This window comes from Amblyomma americanum, chromosome 3 (genome assembly GCF_052857255.1).
Source record: "Amblyomma americanum isolate KBUSLIRL-KWMA chromosome 3, ASM5285725v1, whole genome shotgun sequence".
Taxonomy (NCBI): Eukaryota; Metazoa; Arthropoda; class Arachnida; order Ixodida; family Ixodidae; genus Amblyomma; species Amblyomma americanum.
In genome coordinates, this window is record NC_135499.1 from 46,423,636 (window position 1) to 46,431,732 (window position 8,097).

Genomic DNA, 8,097 nt, shown 5'->3' on the forward strand with positions numbered 1-8,097 from the left:
CTTAATAACATCGAACTAGAACAAGTGTCTCCGTACTACTGTCCAGGCGTTCTCGTAAAGAGTGTTTTCACATCAATTCCATAATTAGCAACGCCAACCGTACCCTCGGCTGCCTTCGTCGTAACTTTGTGCTCCCACCTCAGCGAAAGTTCTGTGTAAGTCTCTAATTCGCAATAAGTTGGAATATGCTGAGTCCATTTAGGTACCCTTCAAGGAAAACCTAATCAGTGCCCTAGAACTAATTCAGTATAACTTGACACGTTTAATACTTCATAAATATAACCGCATCGCTAGCGCAACATCTATGAAGATTACATTACAGATAACATCTCTTGCTAGCCCTCGATTATAGGCTCGTCTTTGTTTACTTCACAAAATAATGTACCATAATCCCAGACTGCGCAGCGGCCTTATATCCCTTTCATCACGTTTCATCACGAGCTAATCATTCGCATAAAACGGTATTCCTTTCTATAAAACAAAATGTGCAAGAGGCTTTCCTTCCACGAACAGCAAATGACTGAAACTACAGCCCCAATAATCGATCATCATCATTTTTGTTCCGCCTTACGTACAATTGTATACGTAGAACTGAAACGCCGTGTTCACGAACACTGTATACAACCACGTCCCTAATCAATGCACTCGGGTCTTGAGGGTGGTGGTGGTGGTGGTGGTGGTGGTAAAACTCAGTGTTGTCGATAACGCGTTACAAGTAACCGCGTTACCGGTAACGCGTTACTTTTTTCGGTAACTTAGTAACGTACTCGCTACCAATTCTGAACTGTAACGGGTAACGTACTTACGTTAACATTTTTTGGTAACGTGAGGCATCACGTTACTAGTTACTTTTTGTTGCAGTTGTGACCCACTCCGCCCCCTTTTGTAGAAATAGAAAGCGCAGAGAACCTAAAGTGATGTAAATAAACAAAATGTACAGCTGCTCCCGACAACCCTTGTTGGGGCTCGCATGCATGCCAGAAAACAGCTGCCTTTGACAACGCAAACAACTTAAAAAAGACAATAGCCATAAAGCACGAAACACGTGTACGAACACACATTCACACACTTGCCTTCACCTACCTCCCCTTCGCAAACCACTCACACACACAACTCTACTGAGTGGAAGCATGCCGAACATTTTGGAACATCACATTTTTCAGAATTACTCTAAATTTGTTGAGAGTTCAGCGATGTCTTCTTTGTGAAGTTAGGATTGATGATGGAGTGTCATTTTGTGTTTAAAGCCACATTCAGAAGATGGCTTCACCATGTGCAACAGAGTTAGAATCCAACACTTGTAACTCTACAGGCAACTTTACGCCACTATAACATTGCTAAGCTCCTGCACATTTGTGCAAACTATTCTCGTTAAATCACGATATCGCGTAAAATCGTTGTTTGGGCTAGATGTTATATGTGAAATGTGAGCTGTATAAATTTGTTATCGTAAGTTCTTAATTTGACGAAAACTTAAAATTTATATTCATGAAGTAACGGCAAAGTAACGTGCGGTACTTTTTTTCGGTAATGGTAACGATAACGCGTTCCTTTTTGTTAACGTAACAAGTAACGTATTTAGTTACCTTTTTTCGGTAACGCCTACAACACTGGTAAAACTTTATATACCACAGTAGGGGTCCTGAAGGACACTCGGCTAGGCGCCAGGTGTAGAGGGCAGCTCCCACGTCGGCACAGAGAGCCCGAAGCTCTCCGCCGCCGCGCGGGCCTCCTGGACAGCCCGAAGCTGGTCGTTAAGTGAAGCACTTTTTAGCACTTTGTGCCAATGGTCCTTGTTCTTGGCGTAGGCGTCACTCGATGCATAACCACACAGCATATAGTTCAAGTCTACACGTTCACTGCACTGTTCACACACATGTCCGTCGTAGTCTTGGTCGATGTGCTTCATGCGCCAGGGTTTGGGGTATGAGTTCTTATGGAGCAAGCGTAACGTGAACGACTGGCTGCGGGTTAATTTCTTATCCGGGAGAGCAAACTGTCGTCTGCCTAAATAAAAGTGCTTGGTGAGCTCGTTGCACGTGAATAATTGATCCCTGTACTCGATATGTGGGGTAGCGGAGGAAACCGGAGGGACGTGGTCGATGAGTCCTCGCGCCGCCTCGTGTGCGATCTCGTTGAGATTCCGCAGTCCGCCCCCTAAATTACCCATGTGTGCGGGGAACCATACGATGGAGTGATCGGTGATGTTACTTCCGCCTAAGATTCGTAGCGTCGTCTTGTCTATTCCGCCCTTGGCGAAAACTCGTGTGGCTGCTCTAGAGTCGCTGTAGACAGTTGTGAAGCTCGAGTCTTTGAGAGCTAGTGCTATCGCTGCTTATTCAGCTACCTCTGGCTTCTTGGTGTAAAGCGTGAGTGAGTTGCGCGTTCACCCGTGCCCATCGATTACTGCTACCGAGTAGGCATGCTTTCCCGGTATGTACGCTGCATCCACGAAAGCTGTCTCGTCGGGAAACCTTGCCGCGTCCACAGCGAGGGCTTTGGCGCGGGGAAGTCTTCGTCCTTGATTGTCTACCCGGGTGTACATTTCTTGGGAAGGGGAGCACTTTAATTGCTTCTCGCATGACTTTAGGTAACTGCAGGACGTTGTCCCTTTCTGTTATGGTGTTCAGGCCGAACTTGACGAGAATCTCTCGGCCCGCTTTGGTGCTTGATAGGCGTGCGACCTGTGCCGTGTGCTGAGCCTCGATGATTTCGTCAGGGGCATTGTGGACTCCAATCAGGTGATAGAGAAATGCGCAGAATATAACCAACCTCTATATATTGCTTTAATTGATTACGAGAAAGCATTCGACTCAGTGGAAACCTCAGCAGTCATACAGGCATTGCGTAATCAGGGGGTAGAAGAGCCTTATGTCAAAATACTGGAAGATATATATAGCAACTGCACAGCTAGTGTAGTCGTCCATAAAGTCAGCAATAAAATTCCAATAAGGAAGGGCGTCAGGCAAGGAGACACGATCTCGCCAATGCTGTTCACCGCATGTTTACAGGAGGTATTTCGAGGCCTGAATTGGGAACAGTTGGGAATAAGAATAAATGGAGAATACCTAAATAATCTGCGATTTGCTGATGACATTGCCTTGCTGAGTCACTCAGGAGGTGAACTCCAAATCATGATCAATGAGTTAGACAGGCAGAGCAGATCGATGGGTCTAAAAATTAACATGCAGAAAACCAAGGCAATGTCCAACAGCCTAGCAAGGGAACAGCAGTTCACAATTGGCAGCGAGAGCCTAGAAATTGTGACGGAATACGTCTACTTAGGGCAGGTAGTGACATCTGATCCGGATCATGAGAGGGAGATAACTAGAAGGATAAGAATGGGGTGGAGCGCATATGGCAAATTCTCGCAGATCATGAGTGGCAGTTTACCAATTTCTCTCAAGAGGAAAGTGTACAACAGCATAATCTTACCGGTACTCACCAACGGGGCAGAAACGTGGAGGCTAACGAAAAGAGTACAGCTTAAGTTAAGGACAACGCAGCGAGCCATGGAAAGAAAAATGATAGGTGTAACGTTAAGAGATCGGAAGCGGGAAGAGTGGGTGAGGGAACAAACACGGGTTAATGACATCCTAGTCGAAATCAAGAGAAAGAAATGGGCTTGGGCAGGGCATGTAATGCGAAGGCAAGATAACCGCTGGTCCTTAAGGGTAACGGAGTGGATTCCAAGAGAAAGTAAGCGTGGCAGGGGGCGGCAGAAGGTTAGGTGGGCGGATGAGATTAAGAAGTTTGCAGGCAAAGGGTGGATGCAGCTGGCAAAGCATAGGGTTAATTGGAGAGACATGGGAGAGGCCTTTGCCCTGCAGTGGGTGTAGTAAGGCTGATGATGATGATGATGATTGTGGACTCCTAGCTGTAAGAGTACATCAGTGGAGGCATTATCGGGGAGCCCCAACGCTGTCTTGAAAGCTCGGCGTATGTGTACTTCGAGCCTTTTCCGATGTTATTTTTTTCAGTTAAGCATCGCAGCCACGTACGTGATGTGACAGTACAAAAGTGTGGACCATTCTAATGGCGTGGTCTTCGCTCAGTCCCCTGTGTCTATTCATGATGCGCCGAAACGTTCGGGTCGCGTTCGCAATCTTGATCGTGATGCTGTCCAGCATCGCCCAGTTGGAGCCGTTACTTTGAATGATTAGTCCTAGAATTTGTATTTTGTCAACCGTAGGTATGCGATTTCCGTCCATGTCGTGTAACTCTATGCACGGAGTGTGGTGTTTGCGCCAGTCGTTGGACGGGCGCTCTCGTCTTGGGGTGTGGCAGATGAGCAGCTCGGATTTTCTAGAAGAGCAGCGAAGTCCTATTGGGGTGAGATGGGCCTCGGTAACTGAGATGGCTTCTTGCATGCGAGCTTCCAATTCCACATCGCTGCCACCGGTGCTCCAGATGGTGACATCGTCTGCGTATATGGTGTGCTCCACATCGGCAGTTTCACCTAGTGCGCGAGAGAGCTTTGTCATCGCCAAGTTAATTAAGAATGGTGAAAGTACGGAGCCTTGTGGTGTTCCCTTATCGCCCAGATCAAAGCTCTCCGAGACGTGCTCGCTTATCCGGAGAGTGGCCGTTCGATCCTCCAGAAACGCCTTGACGTAGTGGTAGAAGCGTGTTCCGAGATTGTGGTCAGATATGGCTTTGAGAATGGCTTGATGGTGGATGTTGTCAAAAGCGTGCTCCACGTCGAATTCGAGTAGCGCCTTGGTGTCTCGTGTGGGGCGATCCAGCAGACTTTTCTTGATTCGTAGCATAGCGCCATACGTTGAGAGGCCCGGTCTAAAGCCGATCATATTGTAGTGCAAGTACTCCTTTTCTTCTACGTATTCCGATAGTCTCTTCAGGATGACGTGTTCGGCTAGCTTTCCTAGGCAGTACGTTAGTGAGATTGGCCTTAGGTTTGGTAGGCCCAGCGGCTTGCCCGGTTTTTGGGATGAGGGCCATGTTGGCATGTTTCCACTCTGCAGGTAGATGGCCAGTTTTCCAGGCTTCGTTGATTTGTTGCATTAGGAACGTGACCGAGTTGTCCTCTAAATTTTGGAGAGCCCGATTTGTGATACCATCGGGGCCTGCCGCAGAGTTACTGTTGAGTTTGTGAATTGCGAAGCGTACTTCGCTTTCTGTGAAGTCCTTATCTTGCTCTCAGTTTGGGGCACCGTCATAGTTCGTCCTTTGTAAGTTACTAGGTTGCCCCGATTTAAGCGTTATGCACCGTTTGGCAAGGTCATCCAGAAGGGCTTCGGCAGTACTGCTTTGCATCGCACGGTGCACTAATTTGCTTAGCCTGATCCGTTGCATAGTCTTGGACTTTGTTCCGTTTTCATCGAGGAGGTGTTTTATGATTACCCATCCACTCCCTCTGCGTATTTGCCCGTTGAGCGAGTTACAAACTTCGTCCCATTGTTGTCGGGAGAGAACCACGCAGTATTCTTCAATGGTCTTGTTAAGTTCGGCAAGTTTTCTTCGTAGTCTTCTGTTGAAACGTTGACACTTCCACCTGGCTAGAATGGAATGTTTGGCTTCGAGAAGATTCGCTAGCCGACTGTCCATTCTCTCTACCTTAACATCCGTAGTAATCGTTCGTTCCGAGGCTACGATGTCTGCTTTGAGCTGCTCGGTCCAGCTCGTTATCGTGTGCTTTGTGTTTGCCCCTGATGAGTCGGATGGCTGCGTCCGTATTGCACGAAATTTGTCCCAGTCGATGAGTTTGTACTCCCTTTGCTTCCTTCGCCGTATCTATGCATCAATTTGGAGAATATAGTGGTCACTGCCAAGGTCTATGCCAGAGTTGTGCCAGGCACATTTCTCAAGGCATCGGACGAATGTGAGGTCCGGTGTGGTGTCTCGACATGTGGAAGCGCCACCTCTAGTTGGAGTTTCCGGGTCTGTGATCAGCATGAAGTCGAGATCAGAGTTTGTAGTTTAAAGACGATCGCCCTTACTAAAGGGATACGCGTAGCCCCATGCCTGGTGTGGGGCGTTAAAATCTCCACCTACCACCAGTGGACTATCTTTGGCGATGTGCGCAATCTTGCCCAGAATGCCTCTGAACCTTTGCCTGGTATCCTTAGGGCTGCTGTACAGATTTGTGAGGAAGATGCTTTGCTTGTTCCCTACGTGGTCGTTCGGTGTGATCTCGATCGTGAGGTGTTCTAGATAGGAGGCTGTGTGGCGGATGTCATGCCAAATGTACGGGATCTTCTTTCCAATCAGTAAAGCGACGCCTCTGCCTTGCTCGTTTCTGTGGGCTTCGGCCTTATAGCCCGTAAGGGCCAGTTCGGTTGTGAGTGTTTCTTGTAGCATAATGACGTGTGGCTTCTCGGTTTCCGATTTGACCAGCTGCAGGAGGACCGCCTTTTTTTAGGCGATCCCCCTGCAGTTCCATTGCCAGACGCGGAGATTTCGTGTCTTTTTTGTCACTGCCATGTTGACCATTGTAGGCCCCTTCGCTTGCAGTGAGACCGCCGCGAGGTGGGCCTTGCGCAGCGATGTGTTGTGAACCCATCCTTTCCATTGCCGGAACTACCGTGTTGTTTAGATACATTTCCATTTTCTGTACTCGTGTGCTGAATATGTCCAACTTCTCGTTCATGCGCGCCATGCTCTCGTGCATTAGCCTCATATTATCGTTCATGGCGTCCTTAACATCTGATCGCACGGCCATTCCCTTATGAGGAGGCGGGCATTCTTCGCGTTTTTCTTCCTGTCTCTCAATCTCAACGAGTTGGGGAGTTTCGATATCGGTTGGGGGCTCGGGAATGCGCGATGGCCTACTGCTGTTCGCTTTGCCTATTTCAGTCAATTCGAGTGTTAGCTTAGCATAAGCGGCTTTTAGCTCTCTCAGTTCCGGTTTTAACATAGCTATCCGCTCTTTATCCGGGTTGCGGGACTCACTTTCCCTGGGAGTGGTCGTCGTAGCGCCTCTGACCTTGTCCGCCCACGTGACATCGCCGCCGTTGTTCATTCCCCGAAGCGCACCTGTGATCTTGAATGACTCCTGCATGTCCTCGCAGGTGGTCGGCTCCTCGATCGAAAGCGGGAGCGGCTGCGTGCCGGCGTCCTTGACGCAGATCGGCCGCGTTCCGCGTGTTGCTTTTCTTCGTCCAGCTGTGCCTTCTCTTGTTGCTCCAGTCGCGCTCGTTGTCGTCGTGCGCGTACTACGTATGGAGTGAGGTACCGCTGCCTACACACCTTGGCCGCCGTCGCGTGCAAGCCCCCGCACAGCTTGCATTTCGGATCGCACACGTGGGATGGGGTGCGCTTAGGGATTCCACAGCCCCTGCATTCGGTGGGTCCCGGCTGGGGGCAAACGTCCGCACGATATCCGAGTTTTCCGCATACGAAGCATATGTCCACTTGTTTGCGATATAAGTAGCAGGGCACCAGTGTGGGTCCATATCTGACGAAGTTTGGGACGCGAAGTCCATCGAACACAATGATCACCGATCCTGAGTTCTTGATTCTTTTCGCCGCTAGTGCTAGGGGGTTACGGTCATTCACGATGTTTCTTTCAATCGTCCTGTGATCATCGGCAGTGTCGATGTATCGGTTACCCCTTTGCAGGTGTCGCTTGGGGCAGTTTCATAAGCGCTGACTGCGTACTCTTTGTCGACTATTCGGATAGCCCTTACGACCGCATACTTGTCTGCATTTTCTCGAAAGGGCATACTCGCCACCATGTTCTGCGTAATATTGGGACATATAATGTCCTCCGTGGTCTGCTCTGGATCAAGTCCTACTGCTGCCAGGAGGTCTTTGCTCACTAAGGTAGGTCCAATCTTTTGTAAGTTCAAGCCGCCCTTTGGGCGAAGCACTATCTTGATGTTGTCTTGCGGTAGGGGTGGCATGCGTGAGGCTCTTATCACCCGGTTCATAATGTTAGCAGGCGTGCGAGAAGAGCCCACCTGCCCGCCTCTTGTATGTTGTGCTTGCTATGAAAGTTGCGCAGTGGCTTCGGCGCGTTCCTTCTTCTTCGTTTTCCGACTGGTCACCACTTTCCAGCCCGTCTCGTCCTCCTGTCCATTAGCTATTGCTGAAGTAGTCGGCGTTGCTGGTAAATCCTCCGCGGAGCTATCCATTTCT